The 22628-nt window shown below is 38.5% G+C and overlaps 1 protein-coding gene across 17 annotated transcripts in view; it reads right to left on the reverse strand.

Moving 5' to 3' along the window:
- MBNL1 (muscleblind like splicing regulator 1) overlaps positions 1-22628 on the reverse strand; it is a 206159-nt gene that overhangs the window by 49148 nt on the left and 134383 nt on the right. The window contains exon 1 of one of the 17 annotated variants that reach the window (XM_053903705.1): positions 6429-6537. The exons of 15 other annotated variants lie outside the window; for them this stretch is intronic. The gene's annotated coding sequence lies outside the window, so the exon portion shown is untranslated. Of the gene's footprint in view, positions 1-6327; positions 6346-6428; positions 6538-22628 lie in introns of those variants that run through there. One more of the 17 variants, XM_053903706.1, reaches the window with a different exon arrangement.

Raw genomic sequence — 22628 nt, forward strand, 5'->3', positions numbered from 1 at the left:
GAAAATAAGATAACTGTACTTAACACACAGGTATGTTGTGTTGGTCTTGGATGTATGTTTCCTTACAATCTACTTGCCTCCATAAAGGACTTGCTCTAGCTTACAGGAACAAATACAGAAACAAATACATCCTAAAAGGAATCTCAAGGTCTCCAAATCTCAACGCTATTGACATTTTGGATCATATAGGCTTTGTTGTGGAGCTGTTCTGTACATTGTAGGATGCTTAGCAGCATGCCTGGCTTGCTAGATGCCTGTCACACTCCCGTCCTCAGTTATGACAATGAAAATGGTCTCTAAATACTGCCAATGTTCCTGGGGGGTGAGAGAAAGGCAAAATCATCTCCAGTAAAAAGTCAACCACTGTTTTATACCTAATGGAATTTAATGGGGGCTATATTAGTCTGCTTTGGCTGTAACAACAAAATACCATAGATCAACTGAATTAAACAAGAGGAATTTATTTTCTCACAGTTTCTTGTAAGAGTGCTTTCTGGCTTGCAGACAGCTATCGTCTTGCTATTCTAATCATACAGCCTTTCCTTGATGCACGCACAAGAAGAGAAAGTTTGTTCCCTGGCATCTCTTACAAGGACATTAATCCTATCAGATCAGAGTCCCACTCTTCTGACTTTAACCTTAATTATTTCCTTAGAAGCCCCATCTTCAAATATAGCCACAGGGGAAATAGAGCTTCAACATAAGAATTTTAAGGGGGCACAAACATTCAGTCCAGAAAAGGAACACACATAATTAAAACTGCCAACCCAAAGCTATTTGTAATTAGCTTTAAATATCTTCATACTTACATGTAAGTGTCTGGAAGCTTTCTCAAACATAAGATAATAGATTTTTACTATAAAACTGGACTCAAAAAGAGTGGGTGGCTGACCAGTTATTCCTTCTAATTTTGCCAAATTCTAATAGCTGCAGCTTCTAAAAATTCTCAAGGTATGAATATGTGAATTTCAGTGTTTATTTGTCTTTTATTTGAAATGGAAGCAAATACAGACTGTGGTATACAAAAAAAAAAGTAAATAATTATATTCCAAAATCATACTAATAGTGTCATTCACCTGTTAACTACAATACCAGATATGCTGACGTATATTTTTTAAAGTTTTACTTCCCTACAGAAAGTCCTTTCAGGATAAATGAAAGTGAGACATATACCCCTTACTTTGAAAAAGAAGCTACTGAGGAAGATAAATTAAGTAGCCAGATAACTCAGAAAAATAATTAACAATTTCTGACCACCACCTGAATTCTGGTGGACCCAGTGCTTAATGTTGTTTTTAGTCCTATGCAAATGTATACACATGTATGTAAATCATTATATATATACACACACATATATACTCACTGCAATTATGTACCTATTTCTAAGAGCAGCATATGTATTACAAACTGGCAATTCTGCTCTTGTTGCAAATTTAAGAAACATAGAATATTAGATTTAAAATTTGTATTTCATGTTTTACTTGGAAAAACACATAAGGACTTTTAATTTTTTTTTTTAATTTATTTATTTTTGAGACAAGGAGAGACAGAGCATGAACAGGGGAGGGTCAGAGAGAGGGAGACACAGAATCTGAAACAGGTTCCAGGCTCTGAGCTGTCAGCACAGAGCCCGACGCGGGGCTAGAACTCATGGACCGTGAGATCATGACCTGAGCCGAAGTCGGCCGCTTAACCGACTGAGCCACCCAGGCGCCCCCACATAAGGACTTTTAGAAAGTGACAGAATAAAACCTAAAGGGACACTTAACTATCATTTGTATAAATTCCTAATGTAGTCGAAAGGATATTTTCATTGTTTTTCTTAGAATGTCTCCATGAAGATTTTTACTGATTTTATGTTATTGTTTTATTGTGTTGTGTTTCATAAAGAGTATACTATACTATATTATAAACACACATAGTATATATACTCTTAATAAACCAATATTATGTTTTACTATATTTAAGTAGTATATTTTAAATAGCAAATATATAATATTCACATATTAACAGTAATTTTCCTATTCACTTTTTATTCTCAAATATTATCATGCTTTAATCCAGAAAACAAAATGGGATTTTTTTTTCACCCTGTATCTATTTCAGATTTTATCATGTGGAAAGGCAAGAAAATATTCTTAAGCCAAACACTATTTCTCCTGTTTGAATTTCCTCATTGGACTTTCAAGTAACACCAAGAACAAATGCTTAGAATTCTCAGAGAACATGAAGAAAGGAGTCAATTCTCCCTTTATTTTCCTAGGTATTTAATCAGTAGTCTTCTAAACTTAACATGAAGTAAACAGCACAACACTAATCAATATTTGAAGCTTAACTTTCTACATTCATCCAATCAACATAAGGCCAAATGCTTTGAGCTCAGGTCAACACAAGAGCTGGGAAAAATTTCTCTTATCAGTGAGAGAGAAAAGCAGAAATTTATGCATGTATTTTTACTGAAATATTCTCAATTTCTTTTAAGTTATTTTACCCCATATACAACATATTTTCAAATGAAACACAACAGAAAGCCAACTTAAATTTTTCCCTTTTTTTTAAATTTTTTTTTTTTAACATTTTATTTATTTTTGAGACAGGGAGAGACAGAGCATGAACAGGGGAGGGTCAGAGAGAGGGAGACATAGAATCTGAAACAGGCTCCAGGCTCTGAGCCGTCAGCACAGAGCCCGACGCGGGGCTCGAACTCACGGACCGCGAGATCATGACCTGGGCCGAAGTCGGCCGCTTAACCGAGTGAGCCACCCAGGCGCCCCAAATTTTTCCCTTTCTTGATCCCAGTGAAAGCTCATGTTCACATACACACTGACTGTGGCTTAACAACGTTTGAGACTGCCAGAACAAGAAAGAAAGAAAAATACAAACACAGGTACATACACAATCTATTGAGTTTAAATCTGTCATTTTGCCATGGCCTCAAAGAACGTGAAAGAATGTTAACAGACTTTCACTTGTGTTAAACACCTTTTCATCAAAGTCTAATGTGAACTCAAAGCAGCAATTTTAGGTTAGACACTTCTAGCTCATGTTCAGAGGGTGTGCTAGGCACTACTTCATAGAACATTCCTAAGTGTGATGCTGAAGATGCCTGGACATTAAAACCAATAGTGACATTTACAATATCCCAAAATATCCTGAATGCTGACGCAAACTCCGTGCACTCTAACTCAAACATCGGGATACTATGACTTTTTTCCCAGAGAACTTACGAGCTTTAATTGCACAACTCCCATTAATCATCTTGAAAACGGCCTAACTGAAACTCTACACATCTAGAGAAGTATTACGTAATGCCTAGGAGCCAGAGGAGGCAGAAAAGGGGAAAAAGGAAACAAAATCACACACATTCTTGTTACAAAAACACCACTCCTTTCTCCAAGCAGCTTTTGTCAGTGAGAGATCACGTATACGTACAACAGTGACAGCAACAGTATGACGAGCACACAGTGTTAGCAGATAGTCCTCTGGAGAAACTTCAGCCTCCCCAGTGAGGGCCCACAAAGATCTCATGTGAAGAAATGCTTACAGCAGCATGCCAGAAGAAGAAATGGGCTCACTTCTTCATTCTACCCGGGGCCTCCTCCACCTCACAGACTCCCACAAAAGTGTGTAACTTACTGCATGAAGTGCTATGAAGGGTTTAATTGGCACCTACTGTCTCCACCTATTCCACGGTCTTCCTGCGTTCCCAACATGGGTCTGGCCAACCTCCCTGAGTCAAACCAGAGTCTCCATGACCTTGTGAAAGCCCAGTGACATTTGGTAGGTGCCAGCATCATTAAACAGTCCAACATATCTTGGCTGCTTTTTTATGGCATCATAAAATTGGAAATGCCAGATCACTATGTTTCTATTATTTTTTCAATTGCTTCATTATTTTCTCCGTGCAGCAACTGTCAGACTTCTAAACTATTTGTAGCAGAAACACTTCTGAAGTTTTACAGCCTCCAAATCAGACACTCTCCAATCTTGGCTGATAATTAAAAACTCTAGCATTTACATAATAAAATTTAGTGCTCTATTTGTAGTGCATGCCTTTCAATTGAGAAACATAAAATGTTTTACAAATAGTACCCAATTCATCATACCATTGTTATGTGGATTACAACATGACAGTATGTATTTATTACATTTCTACGGACTTCCTGAGGGTTAAAAAAAAGGTAAATTTCTTAGGTCAAATGCCTAGACTTTTTCCTTAACAATCTGTTGGAAAACTTGTCTGAGCAGTCCTTTATAGACCTATTCCAGTTCCTGGTACACTGGCAAAGCAGAAGTTCCCATCTTTAAATACCCCTCCAAAGGTGTGTGTGTTGGGGGGGCGGTTCCTTGTCCAAGGGCACATAACTAGACGGAGGCAGTCTAACCACAGAGTTGGCACTCTTCACCACTATGCTGGAAGTATGCTTTCATACTGATGACCACTTTGACACGCTCAAGTACGTACGTATGTGCGTATGTATGTTTTTCGAATCACGCTGACACTAAAACATAGATGACTCTAACCAGAATAAGTCAGAACTGAAGGAATGCTTCAAACCCCTTTGAGTTCTACAAAGGAAAAGTTGTTTCACAGTATAAACCACTAATTTCTGAGAAGACGAATCCATGCAGTATTTCCAACGTGTAATGGAAACCAGGAGATTCCCTTATAAATTTCAGTTCATCTGTCATTCATTTTTTTTTTTCTCCCTCAGCAGGACTTACAGAATCAATAGTAGTAAACAACTCAACACCAAACAAGTTAAAATTTTACTTCACGCTATCCACTTCATTTAGACACCTAGAGAGGCAAGAGATTCTTGGATTATCTATGGAGTCCCCTGATGGGTCTCTGTGATTTGGATACATCGCAAATGGATATTTGGGTATATCAATGGATATACTAATGGATATCGGATATATCACAAATAAAGAAAAGGTGATTTCAATAAATTTTTAGTGTTTATTTTTTTGAGAGGAGAGAGAGAGAGAGAGCACATGCGAGAGCAGGGGAGGGGCAGAGAGAGAGGGAGACACAGAATCCAAAGCAGGCTCCAGGCTCTGAGCTGTCAGCACACAGCCTGACATGGGGCTCGAATTCACAGACTGCAAGATCATGACCTGAGCCAAAGTCAGACACTTTACCAACCGAGCCACCCAGGTGACCCGAAAAGGTGATTTTAAATTTATTTTTTAACCTTTATTTATTTTTGAGACAGACAGAGACAGAGCATGAACGGGGGAGGGTCAGAGAGAGGGAGACACAGAATCTGAAACAGGCTCCAGGCTCTGAGCTATCAGCACAGAGCCCGACGTGGGGCTGGAACCCACAGACCGCGAGATCACGACCTGAGCTGAAGTCGGACACTTAACCGACTGAGCCACCCAGGCGCCCCAACGAAAAGGTGATTTTATATATAGAAAAAAGGTATATATTCTTTATATACATACAAACATATATAAATACATATTAATATAAATGCATAAATGTATATTTATACAAACATAAATGTATAAACATGTAAATACATATTTACATAATATGCATAAATATATATATTTATATATACACATACATACATAAATATATATATTTACATATACACACATATAAATGTATATTTATATAAATATACCTTTAAATATATAAATGTATATTTAAACATATATAGCTGTACACATATATTTTTATATATATAAATTATTTACATATATATAAAATGAAAAACATAAGTGATATTGAAAGGATGGCAGGTTTTAAGGGGCAAGTCTTCTTATTCAGCAGTATAACAGAAACTAAAGGAAATCAAAGAGGCAAAACATTTTGGTGAAGTCAGCTCAAGAATAACAACAACACTACCTTGTATTTATGAGGCATTTGCTGTATTTGTACTTTCTAGATATACGTGCCTACAAATATATTTTTACATATCTAAAACAAGCTATGTAAAAATATGTAAATATATTTTTACATATCTAAAATATTTATTAGCTATGATAAACTTTAAAGAATAATATCACGCGATATTGTCAAAGTCCCATTTCAACATTTCCTTTGCAAATCTTTCATCCATGTCCACTAGTTGGGAGAGTATATACTACGCATATGAGGAGTGCTTAGATAATTCTCTCAACTGTAACAGATGTCCAAAATTTTGTTTGTCAATTACATGCAGAAATTATTGCACTATACTGTTTTCTAATCTTTCAGAGATGTCATTGTCTTTGCCAAATATCAGACACCTTTTCTCTCCCCAGTTTTTCATTCAGACTCCTCTGTAACCTCTGGGATTCCCTAACTGAAAATACATGCTGTCGTTTGCTGACCTCACAGATTTGGTTTCAAGTCCAGCGATTAAATGCTATTTCTTCACATAAACAACAATGACAGAGCAACGAAGAAAAGGTGAGGCGACAAAGGTCCTTACCACTGCTGACCACTGTCTCCTTCAGACAGATCAACTTTGTACTTGAACAAAATGTGCTCAATGACACTGGCTCTGTTCCTGTGGGTGAAGCACACCCCTCCCCCCACGTCCCCATGACAATTTGCTAAAATTGTGCACAGCCATCAGCCCTCTCTCAGACTTCAGGCTGCAGCGAGGAGAAAGACAATTGGCTCACGAGCCCAAAACACATCTCTATTGGATGCTGACTGCAGCAGCATAGGCAGGAAGGGCGAAAAAAAATCTTGAATAAAAAAAGCAGTATCACCACACAGGTGATCTGAGCCTGTCTTCTTCTATCACCCTACTTCTACCCCCACCGAATTCCACTGGCTTTCTAAGGCAGGTCCCCAAATATCTATAAAGAAACGACACTCAACAAAAGTTCCTTAAAAATTGCCACTGGGGATAAAATGGGAGAGAATTATGAGAAAGAATTTTGAGAGGGAATTCATGTTCTAGTATCCTTCAGTAGCTTTGTGAGAACGGATCCATGTTACCAATAAACAAACAAGTGAAAAGAGATGTCTGGGAACTATGGAACTCTTACAAACGTGTATAAGATGACTCTTTAAGACAGAAGGGTACTGAAGTCATCACTTAAACGCAGGCCCTTGAAAAAGCTTAATCATCACAAGGTTGCTCTGTTTTAAAAGGCGATCGGGGGGCGCCTGGGTGGCGCAGTCGGTTAAGCGTCCGACTTCAGCCAGGTCACGATCTTGCGGTCCGTGAGTTCGAGCCCCGCGTCAGGCTCTGGGCTGATGGCTCGGAGCCTGGAGCCTGTTTCCGATTCTGTGTCTCCCTCTCTCTCTCTGCCCCTCCCCCGTTCATGCTCTGTCTCTCTCTGTCCCAAAAATAAATAAAAAAACGTTGAAAAAAAAAAAATTTAAAAGGCGATCGGAGGCTGCAAAGCGTATTCTTAAGTGTTTATTTAAGATGCAAAGTATGGAGATGTTGGGCCTCCCAGGAATGTCAGCCATGGCAACACTGGTTTTTAATAAGCCAGAATGTGAACCTAAGAGGGAAAAGCACAGGCTGCTGTCACATGATGTTTTTCTCTTGCTATCATATCAACAACATTTAGGCCGAAAGCCCAGATCTGCTAAACTCCAGGCTTGGGTGCAGTGGAGTGGGTAAAGCAACGAATGCACGGATTTTACGCACTACCCCTGGCTAAAGCAAGTGGTGTTTGGTAGCAATGGTTGTTTACCTTCCTTGGCACTTCGTACATGCCTCTCTCCTAACAGTATCACACGGCTTTACTGTGCATTTTTACACACCTTCTTCCCATGCCCACTGCCTCCAGAAGGCAATGTCCTGACTCAACCTTGTGCTCACCAGCTAGGCCAGGCCAATAAGCCCAACAACTGTTTGCCAAGTGAATGAGTCCTGCCTATATTTCAGAATAGAAGATAATCTGTCCAATAACGTTCTCAAAGATTTCTTCTGCATCTTCTCCAGGACCTCTCTCAACTCACAAACTACAGTCCCATTTTCTCTTCATCAATTTATATTTCCCTTTTTCCCTAGTCTCCTCCCATCTGTTCCTTTTTCAGGTAACTTCTTACTACCGTTACCAAACCACATCTTTGTACTCTGCTCCCACCCAGATAAGATACTGCACTTGTTGGATTTATCTTTGTCCTTAGCTCGTTAGGCATAAGCTTCTCATCTACAGGCCTTAGAGATCTGCACACAGGAAATGTCTCAGGACTTGACATAAAAAAAGCAATTGAGCCCCGGCTCAATGGTTAACATCACATGAGCTGGAAATCACAGAGTTGTTTGTTCAAATGTCAACTTTGATATTTATTAGCAGTGAGATTTTGCATTAACTATTCAACCTCACTAAACCTCAACTTCCTCTTCTATAAAAATGAAGATAAGAATACCATCCTAGGCATGTTGTAAGTATTAAAGGAGAGAATGTACACAAGGGCCTCGACTATGTTCTGGTACTCAGGAAATAGAAATTACTTTCTCACTCTCCTAGCACGTTCTTTACAACCTTGCAGCCCCTGCTTCCTGTTATTCAGCCCATATCTCTGGACACGCTCGAAAACATCCTTTCTCTTCCCTCAACCTCCTCTTTTCCATACTCCTTCAGCTCACCATCGAGACAGAATCTCTTCTAAAGAACTCACACTAAGCCTCTCATGGCTGAAGATGGCAAATGTATAGTCCAGCCCAAAAACATCCAGGGGAGCCAGGGAGACCTGGATTCACCGGACCTCCCCACCCACTAGCTATGTGACCTCATGCAGGTACTCAACTTCCAGCCCAAACAGCGCCTTCATGTGTGAAACTGTATCCAACTAACTTAACCCCTGGGTGGTTATGAGAAAGCTTTCCCAATGCCCAAGGTAAGATTCAACTACTGCTCATTTCTCTTACCATTAGGAGACTGGGCATCTGCATTTTAAAAGGAATAGATAATAACAGCGAATCATTTTCCTAAGTTAAATTTAATTATGAGAGGTGACCCTTTCAAATGTCACTTCCTGGGGACATTTTCTCTCTCACTGTCCCTTCCTTCCTCCTCTTTACTTTCCTGCCAGATAGAATAAACTCACTGTAGTGAATTCAGCACCTGTCAAATTGTATTACAGGTAATTTCTACAAGTCTGTCTACCCCTTTAGATTAAGAACTTGTTAAAGACAGGGCTAAATCTAACTTAGCAACCTAAGCATTTTTAGTAAATGTTTGTAGAATGAATAAGCAATTTAAGACACGGGAGGGCATTTTCGATGTCCCAGCTATCATCTCACTGCGACAATACTGTAAGGCCTAGGCCATTGGTCCTCAATCATGGATGCATGTTATAAATAATAAATTTCTATACCCAGCATCCACCCCCAGAAATTCTGACTTAATTGATCTTGGCTGGATCCCAGGCAAGCTTTCAGATGATTCTAATGATTGCTACTCTCAGGACCATTGGTTAGTCTATATATACCAATCTGCATTCTCATATACACATCAATTACAACCTTTTCCATAGTTCTTGTAAAACCGGTATTGGCCAATAACTCCAGGACAACTGCTAATGTTATCTGACTATTCCTTAATTGACATTTCTGTCTCTAGACTGTTTTCTTCACAGCTCCTTTCCTATTCAGTGGTAGAAAGGACAAGGGACTGCACCAAAGGAGCTGCTGTCTTTTGTTCCCTTGGGCATAGAGTCGTAGTGCCTCAAACCAGCACCACCTGTTTCTGAACACCTTGTTCACAGGAAGCAAAGAGCTCATAAGAAAAAGAGGCTCAAAGGGATCCACATCATCAATGTATCCATGAGAGCAGCCCTTAAGTATTATTCTCAACATTGATGGTACACTAAGGAAAGAGTGTACCAAAGATATTGATTGCATGGTCCTAGACATTTCCTTTCATTCTCATCCATTGGAGGCTAGAGGTCTTAGGCGGCTCCTATGTTATCTTGACAGTATCGCTTTTGTGACTCAATTATAAGTCGCTATGCTAAAGTTAAAGTTTTTATAGCTGCAGTAAAGGTTTATGAAGGTAAACTAGTAGGTCATAAATTTTCAAATAAGAAGATAAGAGGTCTCCACAGGATTACTGCATTTTGCTTTGGAAGACCATTACAATGGATAGAATCCTTTCTCTAAGGGTGACCTCCTCTGTGTCCTATTCAGGGGTAATTCAGGGGTCTGTTGTTAACTTTCATAATAATACCCATCATTTACCCTCAAGGCAATCCCAAAAGTGATTCTTCTTAGCCTCCTATGACAAATGAGGAAACGGAAGCTCTCAGAGGTTAAATATCCCATGTAAGGCCCCACCAATGTGAAGTGGTGAAGTTAGGAAGTACTAGACACATCAGAGTTAGCATGCATCCGCCCAATGGGTAGGCGGGATGTAGACAATCTAGGGCCTGGGGGCAACTTTAATTTGTTGTTGCTGTTTGCCTGCAGATACAACACATGATTTTACTATAATCCAGGGATAGAAACTGGAAATTAATATGTGCTGCCCCCATTAGAAATTATCAAAAGTTAAACAGAAGGGTTTGTGTTTCTTGCAAACATAACAGAGCATAGAAGGTCTATGAAATTGTTCTAAAAGAACTAGATTTATATCTTGATAAGAAATATAGTTCATGTTCACAGACACACATATGTGGACACAAATGAAAGGGAAAGCAGAAAAGAAGAACTGATCATTGTCACCTAATCAAACTGAAGAGTAAGTTAGAAGATAGGAAATGAATGGATAAGGAAGGAAGGAAGGAAGGAAGGAAGGAAGGAAGGAAGGAAGGGCAAGCTGTTGCCTTGTCAAGTGTTATCAAAGTGTTACTTTGAATATACTTCATATTAAATCTTAATATCTTCTAGAATAACTCATTTAAACATTTATTCACCATCTATTTGCTGACAGCTCTCATATGTTCCATGCTATGGGCCAGCGGAGACAATAAATGAATCAGACATATTCCATGAAGGGACATAAGACATGTATGTAAATAACTAGGTAAGGATAGAAGGCAGAAAGGGTGATAAGGAACATTCAGATAAAGAGTTCTCATAACTTGAGGGAAAAAAAAGACAATGCTTCCATTTAGAAGAATCAGATAACAGCTTTGAAGAACAGGTGGAACTTAAACATGAAGCATTAGAAAAGATATCCAGGTAGAGGAAATAGTCTGAAGCATCAATGACAAATAATACATGCATTATCAAGTGAGAAATAAGTATGAAAAGTAGTCTGACTCTAGTTTGAGGACAGTTTTTAAAACTGAGTTACAGATTGTCTACTTCCTTTTACGGGCCAAGCAGAGCCACTGACGGGCCAGGGGTATCATCAGCGCATCAGCAAAGCTGTACTTCATGAATCCATCAGACAGGAGTCCAAGGGCTCCTGAAGTGGCCGAGGAGGGGACACCAATTAAGTAATTATTTTGACAGTCCAGGCAAGACTTGACACAGAACTGACCATTCTCCAGATAATCTCCCAGACTCATTTTTTTTCACAATCTCCCACCCCACTCCTATTCTAATGCGTGCCAACTCCCCCCCACCCCCTCCCAGCCACAGTAAACTGAACTGAGTTCAGTGACTGTCACAGGACATCACTTTGACCATGCAGATTCAGCTATTAAAATACTCTGCCCTTCCAGGTTTTTTTTTGGACTGGCTAACTTCTAGTTATAGAGTTAAGAGTCTCCAGTTAATGTCACTTCCTTCAGGAAGTGTTTCTTTTTTCTTTCTTTTTTCTTTCTTTCTTTTTTTTTTTGCTTTTTTCTTTTTTAACTTCATCTTTGTTTAATGTTCTGGCTGATTCCACAGCATTCATTACACTTTATCACAATTAAATGTCAGCTGCCTGTTTCCTTCACCAGACCAGGCTCAATGAAGGTAAAACCAAGACTTTATCTTCCAAGTTGCATTCCCAAAATAAGAATACCTAGAATAGTGTCAGGCTCATAATAGGTATTAAGTCAGATAGGAGTCTTACAAAGCAAAATATATTACATAATATACATACAATACATGCTTAATAGACATAATATAAATACATGTAACATACCTTATCTATATGTCTAACTTCCAAACACAGCTAGAACAGTGCTTTTTTCAACATCTGGTAATGTTTTGAAAATTGCTTATTGACCAACTGCCAAATCAAGCTTTCTTATTTTACAATTTCTTGCAGCTTAATAGCAAATTTCTGGTTCAATCATTAGCCCATCATTCTGTTTCACTGTTTTGTTGTACCAAGATAAAAACTGGACTCCACACTACAATCACATCAGGAAAGAGTAAATAGTAATTACTCAGATTGGAAAGGTCACTTAGAAGTGTCAATTTGGTAGGTAGCTTGACGAAAATTCTGAAGCACTGCTCAAGAGATACACCAATAAAATGAAACTACATTTTTTTTCCCTGTTACAGTATTTCTTGTTGGAATAACCATTTTACATTTTTCCTGATTTTGTAAAAAACAAAGCAACAAAAAACAAAGTTCACGTTTGCCTCATTTTATTCTCCCAGTAGCTGATATTGATAACTTTAATGTAGGTTTTCTGAATGTGCCATATTCATCTTTAATATTTTAAAATAACAATCATGCTACCCACTCTAAGAGAATTTTACAATATCACAAAACCAAATATGAAAGCCTTTTGAAAATTAGAAGGAATTTTTCTAAATCGGTGTAGTAAACACACTAACATAAAAAGAATAATCAGTATATATGCCTACCTTCTACACAATTTTTCTTTTTAAAAATTTTTTTTTAATGTTTATTTATTTTTGAGACAGAGAGAGACAGAGCATGAACGGGGGAGGGGCAGAGAGAGAGGGAGACACAGAATCGGAAGCAGGCTCCAGGCTCTGAGCCATCAGCCCAGAGCCCGACGCGGGGCTCGAACTCACGGACCGCGAGATCGTGACCCGAGGTGAAGTCGGACACTCAACCGACTGAGCCACCCAGGCGCCCCTTACAATTTTTCTGAAACTATTCCAGTGAGTCATAATCATGTGATTAAGTTTCAAATTATCCAAAACAAGTTTAAGTCTCTACATGCAACTATTTTTAGTTCTTTCTGAGATTATGTTTTGTTTTATTTCATTTCATTGTTAGCACTTACCTAAAAGTCAAAATAATTTCAGATTTCACTTAAAAAGTTGTGGTTCCCAATTTATAATAAATTTCTCTTGTACTGTAATTAGGGCAACTGTTTTTGGTTTGTTTTGATTATATTTTAAATAAATTGTGCTCTGACAAAGACCATTTAGCAAGGGAGGTTTTTTTTTTTTTTTTTTTAATATTACTCTCTGGAAGAGAGTAAAATTGATAATCAAGTGGACTGATTATACAAACAAAAACTAATTCTATTTGCAATCCATATTATACATTATAAACTGCCAGGGTTTTGCTGAAGTATACTAGCTTACATGGGGCAGGGGGTAGGTTCCCCTGCCCCCACGACCATGAGGGAGTGATGAAATTACTGGAGCCCACGCAGCACACAGCAGGAAAAGATTGATAATGTATCCGTCAATGGAGTTATTTTAAGGAAAGATTAAACAGAGCACCATGAAAGGACCAAGAAATACCTTAAAACAATTCAAGTAAAATTTTACAAATTATCAACAGTCTTATTTATGTTTACAACATTTTATCAATCATTTGAGATTGAACAGCTCTCAGAATGACAACGTTCTTGGGGCACCTGGGTGGCTCAGGAAGTTAAGCATCCGACTCTTGATTTTGGTTCAGGTCATAATCTCACAGTTCGTGAGTTTGAGCCATATGGCCATACGTCGCGCTCCATGCTGACAGCACAGATCCTGCTTGGGATGCTCTCTCTCCCTTCTTCTCTGCCCCTCCCCCCTCGTACTTGCTCTCCAGCTCTCTCTCTCTCTCAAAATAAATAAATTAAAAATAAATAAAAATAAAAACGAATGGCAATGTTCTCATCTGCCGGATTTTCTAAAGTTGGGGAAACTTTCAGATGAGATCATCCATTTTTAACAGTACATCACATACTATATTACATGGGCTTAACAGCACTGTCTGACTATATTTCCTCCTTGTATAGTCCTGCCAGCTCACTATTTATTGTGGGAAACTTTCTGTCATTTCTCCTTTTGTTGTCTTTCCAATGATACATTTATTAACATGTTATACCCCTCCCCATTCTCCACGCTTATCTTCAATATATTTCTATGTGTCCACTAACGCAAAAACATCTGTCAATTTACCATAATTCATTTCTTATACCTCAGTTTTCATAAATAAAACACTGCTCACACGAATGAACAGATGGTTCATTTAAATAAACAGGTAATCCCCAAACTTTCTTTCTGAGAATTTTAATCCACTTCTCTCTCTTTTACCTGACGGCCTACCCAAAAACCCAAAAATCAAATGTGAAATTCGTATGGTAAGAAAAGGTGGGGTGGGCCAGACCATAAAGCCTAACACAAGGTAAACATCAGAGAACAGATGATCAATACTATGAAGTGTCCTTCATACTGTGAAGTGAACTGAAGTGGACAACGTGCAGAGGAAAACACTCTGGGAATCATTTTCACATGCTTTTTCAATTAACTTCACAATGATCAAACGAGTAGCTAAGTACTTAAGGCTCCCAAAGAGAGGTGAAATGACTTGCCCAAGATCACAGAAGTAGCAAAAAAAGTTTAAGTCTCAAATTCAGGTCTGATACCAAGTTGGAGGATTATTTCCTCTGTAACACAGGCGGCTTCCCAGTAATCCAAACAGCCAGAGGGTCTAAGTGGTAAAATAGCACACGGGTGGGATTTCAGGCCATTCAGCAGCCAGTGGCTAAACAGCCACTCTCTCACTGGCCTAAGAGAGATGAATGCTTTATTCAGGGGAGGTATATTCACAGAGAGTTCAGGCTGTGAAAGTGAGAAAAGGAAACCTCATCCAAAATGGAGTCGGGAAGCCATTAAGGGGGAGCTCTCCTGCACTGTCACCTGGCCAGCCTGCATATTTCAGGAGGCAGAAGGAAGATTTCCTCTCAGCCTGGCAACAGTAAGCTGCCCTCGCCTGCTGCCAATGAGAAGCCGTCATCATTAGGAACTCTCATTTTCCTCCAATAAACTTTTGTTCAAAACAACGCCTCCCAACTTCCTCCTTCCCTCTATAAAGGGATGCTCTCCTCCTTTTGTTCTCCAGACTTGCCAACGGTTCGCCAGAGTTTGCCTATTTTGAATTGAAATTCCTTTGCTATTTCCAAATAAACTAAATTGCTGCTCAGTAACCTTCATTGTTTAATTTTTAAGGTTGACAAAGCGAAGAAAGTGGAAGTAATCTAAACGCCTAGTTTGGAAATCTACTTTATAAGCAAGGTTAATCCATTCACTGGATGTCTTTGCTGAGGACTAGTTGAATTTCAGGAAGACACTCATGGTAAAGATGACCTAAGTCATAAGGGTATAGAAAGATCTGCACTCATTAAACAAATTCAAGAGTAATGGCGGTTCCTGTGGTTTTATGGTACCTAACAATCCAAGACAAAACAGTAGCACTAATCTGTTCAAGCGGGTTAAAGGTAAGCTAGCACACCAATGTGCTCCGTGAAATGCATTATATACCAAAAGGGCAGAGAAGAAAAACAGACTTCAACAACAATCAGGACTGCCATATGATACCCGAGTTTACAATAATTCATATTACCCTGTGAAGAGATGAAAATGTACCTACTCACTCTTATTAACCCTGGAGCATTAAATATCTGCTTGGAAATCTTAGATTTATAAAACAAAGTAAAAGCTACCCATCCATAGTTTTTGTTTTATAAATTACGAACACAATGGTTACAAAGAAAGTAAGAAATAAACTGCGGATGATAAAGGGAAAAGACAGTATCATTCATTGTCTATGTGCTTCCAGACTGAGAAGTAGATAGAATCCACTCAGCTAAAGTCCTCCCAGAACCAGACTCCATCGGACTACTGCTCCTGTGTATTTCCCTCAGAGCACTGGTCATCCTGTTGTTATGGTGCTTATTTATATGTTTTCTTACTGACTGAATGATTCCACTAGGGATATAAGATCCATGAGGGTAAAGCCTGGTTTCCCCCAACACTGAGCCAAAGTGTTAAATAAATACTGTTACCCTCTTCTCCCATTTGCTGACAAGAATTCCGAGAGCCTGTGAAATTAAGTAATTTGTACAAAGTCACAGAATAATTAAAACAATGGAGACTCATCAGCCTGATTTCTACGTACTGTATAAACAAACTTGGCAGGCTGTATTTAGAACAAAGATAGTATCAAGTTGAAATTCAAATAGCCAGTAGTGTTTAAAATGCATCAGTTAAAAAAATAATCTCTGAGGACCCTTTTCACTATATATAAACACAGTCAGACTTCTCATAGCTGTCGCCATAATACACATTATGTTACACTATGGATTTCACATGAATTCACTATGTCAGTTGTTGTTAATTGTATATCAATATGTCATAGTCAATTCGTGTGAAATCCATAAACAAAGTTGTCTTTGTTACCCTTTGGGAAAAAAAAAAAAACAACTCAATTTTGCCCCAAGGTATTAGTGTTGCCACTATAAAAATAAGAGCAGATGTCAATGGTTCTCGCTTTGGATGATGTTGTGAAGAAAATCTATCTGATACTCTTGATTTTAAAAGCTATATGTTCATCTTAGAAAACCATGTAGGATGAACTGGATGTTAGTAATAAAAACAGATTCATACTAAACTGGTTACTCTCAGTAACTGTTAAAGCTCTATAAATTAGGCACCATTTTTCAGAGAGGTTCTTAGGTAAAGCAATATTTGAAATCATTTTATGCCTCCTACTACGAGTGGTATTTATAAGAATTGAGGCCAAAAAAAAAAAAAAAACCAAATGATTCTTTTGAGAAAACAATTTCTACAAATAACTGACGTTTCTTTGCAAGTAACATTCAAATTTACTGCACCAACTGTTGTACATACATAGAAAAAAGGAAACTAGACCTACAATTTTGCTAATACCTTGTTTTTGCATCTATTAATGAATATATATTCGTTGCCTATTAGCTTATCACTATGCTGGGTGACAGAAGATAGAAAAAGAAACACAAAATGCAATTTCCACTGGTAAAGAGATCAGATGTGGGAGTCATCAGTGGCATCTCACTTCATGAGAAACTTACTCAAAAAGAGGAAGGGATAGGGGCACATGGGTGACTCAGTCAGTGAGCATCCGACTCTTGACTTTGACTCAGTTCATGATCCCAGGGTCATGGGATTGAGCCCCGCATCAGGCTCCACATGTGGAGCCTACTTGGGATTCTCTCTCTCCCTCTGCCCCTCTCCCTAGTCGTTCTCTCTAAATAAATAAATAAATAAATAAATAAATAGGAATGGTTAAAAAATTAAAAAAAAAAGGGGGGGGGATGAATAAAGTTGGACTCAAATAGTTAAAGGAAATTTTTTCAGATCTGGAGAGGATTTTGTATTCCACCCAACCATTCATTCTCTTGAAAAAGAAAATAAGTCGGTGGCTTTCTTACCTAGTAGTCCAGTATGGTTCTCGAGACTTCTAGCTATTTGTTGCCATTCTGTGGTAGGTTCAACCCTAAGAAAATGAAAGGACTAGAATAATCATGCCCCTTAAAAATGTTCTGGAACCTGGGATCAGCCTTGGATCAAACAATCCACTAGGATAGAGTCCAGCTGCAAGATAACGTGCGTTTGTGATCTATGTCACTGATTTACAAGTCATTCAATGTCCAGGAGCCCCTTCTATACCTACTTTACTGGGAATATGATGTCACTGCTTGGTAGGATCTCAGAGCTATCAAGAAAACAGGCTCACATGAAGCGGATTTGAGGAAGGAATGACACAGGACAGGGAGACAGCCCAGTAAGAGCTGGGTTGGAAGGACAGCCTCATTTATTACATACAGGACTTTGGTCACCCTCCTCTGACATCTAGGCAAGGCATCCTGGACTCCTTTTAGGAGGTACCTCAAAGAGACAAGATAACAGCACTCTAGAAACTTAGAATCTCAGGCAACAAATTGTATATCACAGTAAAATGCTGGAAAATTCAACAGGCCATCTGCACAGGCATGTTTCCTGGTAAAAGCAGACAAAGGGCCTTGGGATTTTCTACTCGGATGAATTATCAGGCATACTTTTGCCTCTTATATGAAGTTTCCTTTATGTTACTGCAAAAAGCGGGAGCAGCTAACCTTTCAGAAGAATGTGACAGTATTGGTGGAATGCTGAAATATTCTGAAAGGCTACTTTGGTAATATATGTTCCTTCTTGCTGTGTATCTTATGTAATTTTGCCAAAAACAGAAAGGGACTGGGTAAGAATAAATGTTCAAGCAAACATACATTAGTCACAAATTAAAGATTAACACTTTGAATGCTTTGTATTTCTTGCTGCTGCTTAACAAAAGCAGAAATTCTAGGGTGGTTGTTTATTCAAAGAGGCAAAGTAGGTGTAAGTCTGGTTGGTTTTCAAAAGCATTCCATTCGTTTTCTGAGTTTTGAAATAGCACAAAATGTAAATATGTACAATGGACTCAATGAGTTCAACTCTGCCCCCATTAACACCACTGCACTAGATCTATATCAAGTACGGCTCTCAATTTTTGTCTCAGAAAGAAGCTCTGAAAGGTTTAATAGAAACATTCTGCAGCAGTAAGAAGGGAACTACTTATTAATATGGATACAGCATTACCTAAGGAGGGAACCATATCCTAAAAAATAAGGCCCATCTTTAAAGACCTCTTGTTGATATTTCTATCACACAGTGTCGCTACTTGCTATTTACAATGTAAACATACTTTCTTTTTAACCAAATGAAGGGACTTACTGATGCTCCCTATATTTGTAACCCATGCTCAGTGAAAGAAACTCTGAAGAACCATTTGCAATTCATTCAGATGATAAAAGCTAAGAGAATGCCAATCCTTTATTACCAATTCCCTGCAAATTTAGCCTTTCTACCCAAAATAGAATCAGAATTCATCAGAATTTTAAAAATATGCTTCCCTGTGAGTTGGGGATGGAAAAGGGATAGACAAACTGATTCAGCACGCCTGAGGCAATTGTATGCTACTTCTCACTGCTTCCAATTAGGATGTCAGCACTTGGCCGATCAAATCCGATTTTTCTTCCCTCAGATATACCCTGTTTTTCATCGTGAATTATGCCAAGGTGTTTTATATAGGAACACCACTGAAATAATGCCTGGTGTATGTTTAGCAGAATGCTAAACCAAACTATGTCAGGCAGGAGCTAAATGCCCGGGGAATAAAAAACATGCAAAATTACGCCCCCAAATACTATCAACTTTCAAAAGTCTTCTAGAGCTGTAAGAAGCATTGCCAGTTCATGTGTGATTTTTGGGAAAGTTGTATGAACCAAGTTTTCAAATGCAGATGATAGATAAGGTCAGAAGGATGAAGGTTTACAGGTGAGGATCTGGAAGGAAAAAATGGGGATGTGGCAAGGAGGTCAGGAGTTTGAAGGGTAATGTCAGAAACCTGTGAACAGAAGCTTACACCGTTACGTAACACATTTGCTCCTAGAAGTGACGACTTCGTGTTTCAAATTTGGGACCATCATTATCCATTCTAGGAAATTCTTTAATTTCTCCAAGAAAGATTTCCTGTATGTGTAAAACGCTGCAAAATTCCTCCACAGTACTTAGATAGTGGGTGCTCAAAAAGCAGAAAGATACATTCGGGTTCAAATCCCACTCTGTCACTTACCAACCCTGTGACCTCGTGAATACTTCATAAACCTCAGGGCCTCAGTTTCCTCATCAATCAAATGGGAATAACTATACTATCTACCTGCTATGTGATTTATGAGGAGTTAAATGTAAGTTTGTATAAAGCCAATTCCTAGCACCTAGAAAACACCAGTAGAATATAATTGTTCTTATTATAAGTTTATCTGGATGTGTTAGGTGAAAGTTTTCCAGTCTCTCTCTTACATAAGTGCATTTTGACGGCCTTGGTTTATTGTTCTGGTAAGTGGCAGTGGGGGAGGGGGGGTGGTGGCGGGGAGGTGGTTTTCCACAGTCACAGCTCATGCACTGCTGTTCCACAGCACCAATACAAGAAAGAAGGCAAAATGCCTAATTTCCACTCAGACCAAGTTACCAGAGGACTATCACCCATTTACATCCATTTATACGTATGTGTCTGTGTGAGTGTGTCTGTGTGTGTGCAGAGAGTGAGACGTGGACGTTTGTGTACGTATGTGTACACAAAGAGATCAATTCACAGAGATAAATAAAGGGCGGAAATTAATCCCCACTCAAGGTCTATAAAATATTTCATGTGAACTCGGAAGGATAAATGAAAGTGAATTAGGCTCTAAACCACAAAAGGTTTATTATTAATCTTTATTAAGGTCTACGTTCATATTTTCCAGTAACTCAGAAACGACTCCATTATCACCAAATTTTCCTCCCTTCCCTCATTTTAGAGCATGATTCACGAAGTAAAGATACTGTTTCCATTAGTTCATTTACCTATATACCTATGTGAGTAATATACATGTAGACTGTGAGATGTGCTAAAGTGAATACCTCCCAAACACTGTCAGTGAAACGTTTCCAGATTTCCGGCTTTAACTTTTAACTGCTAGGTCTCTGAACCAGAATCACTGGCCATTTCCCACAAAATTCTACGCCCCCTTCAGCCCCACCTTTTTCTCATAGGGTGTCTAGTCATACATCTTCAAAGACATAAACCCCGGACTGGATGCAGGTGGGTAGACGTAAGACCTGAACTGGGAATCGGAAGCACCCGTGACCTAGACGGATGCTCTCAGTATAGGAACTGAGAGTAGAAAGTAGATAGAAGGAACGTGGTTCCACTCAATTACAAGACTGGGACTTCTAGGATTATGAAAGCTGAATCTAAAAGCCTTAACTAATCTTTGCTAATTTTTTTTTTTCATTTTTCAAATCCTGTTTGTATAGTACTGGTATGAAAAGATCCTTGATATGTTAAAATTTTATGTCCCCCAGGCCTTTGGAAGTGCCCCCTTCATCAGACTTGCTGTTTATGTGAACAGTCAACAAGCATGTACTGAGGTGGGTGGCCAGTTAGGTGCCCTCCCTAGCTGAGTCACCAAGCCTACTCAGAGCACAGGGCTTTAGTTTCCTCCCAAGCAGCAACACAATCAAATACAGGGATTGTTCCTGAATATCCAAAAACTACATGAATGTATAGAGTCTAGGGAAATCCCGTTAGCCTATAAAACAATATTGAATGCCAACAGCTCAGAGAATGGAGCTCAGAGAATTAGGCAGCTATAGGCCACTTAATCTCTATTCTTACTGTTAACTTCTCTCATGCATTTCGGGAATGGCCCTGGCAAGTTGATTTACCAGTCTTTAAATAGATTAATAGTAACCTTTAATCAGCTTTCTGAGGCTACGGGAGACAAACGAGCAGGTATATGCATATACCTATTACACACACGGATAGCAAGTATTCATTATTTGTTTCCTATATATACTTAATTTTACTATTAGGAGAATCAGAATTGCACAGGAAACATATGTGGATTAGAAGGGTACAATGGTACTTTACCAAGGTGAGGCTGAACTATTCAGACATAAATGCTTTCTGTGACTTCTGATGAAACAACACAGTCATTTGTTAATGAAAAATGCAAGGAGAACACTTTTAGGAGACAAAGAGCAAGTACGAGAAAGGAACACTTTTACTGAAAATCTGCAACAAGAGAATAATTAAAAGGGGGTGACTAAACATATCATAGTGCCTGACTATATGAAATCACGACTTTTGAAGGAGGAAACATACACTGTCATTTACTCTTTTCATATTTTAATTTTTTGAAGACAAATTTAATTTTAATATTGCGAGTCTTCAATGTAGACAATTCCCTTCTTTCCAAGGATCTGCTTTCTTAGCTTTCGTTTAATAACAGTTTTACATTCGACACCAACTGCAATGCTGTCTTGTGCTTGGTGCAGGGTTATGCTACTGCAGTGATATAAAAATAGCAAAGGCAAAAAAAAAAAAAAATACACAGCAGACCGGAATAGTAGACCAGAATAGCTTAAAAATTGAAGCTTTCAGATAAAGCTCTCTGAAAGAATTATAATAGTTACAACACCTGATTCCATGCTGTAAAAATCATTCTTCTTTCATTATATAATATTAAAATTACATTGGGGATTCATATTTCTTTCTCCCCAGACCGATACACTATTAAAGTTATACTGGGTCTCAGAAGAGTTCAAAATCCAAGCTGCACTGGCCTGCTGTGTCTGTTTACTTAATCTATTTTTATAACACTGCGGTAGCTGAAACCAACATACCAAATACCTGCTTCGACATTCTGTACCGCATTGATTCAAGAGATAAAATTTATGAGAAACAGGCAGCAAACTATGTTTGTTTTTAATAAATCAATCTACTCTATAGTATTAAAGTCAGGGCCATAAGGAACCACAGCTATACTGTTTTAAACGTCTGAAATACAGCCCGAAAAGATCTTAATTTTTTTTTTTTCCAACTCTGTTCCTTCTGCCAGGTGAGACAGTTGCCTACTTCACCTCTGCGAAATAACACAAGTTGCAAGTCGAGTGTCTGCATCAATCCTCCCCAGGTTTCTTGATACACAACAGGCTCTCCGGATAGATGTATCATCTCTACAGCAACCTAGCACAAGA

Source organism: Panthera pardus, unplaced genomic scaffold (genome assembly GCF_024362965.1).
Source record: "Panthera pardus isolate Hobbes unplaced genomic scaffold, ASM2436296v1 HiC_scaffold_16, whole genome shotgun sequence".
NCBI lineage: Eukaryota > Metazoa > Chordata > Mammalia > Carnivora > Felidae > Panthera > Panthera pardus.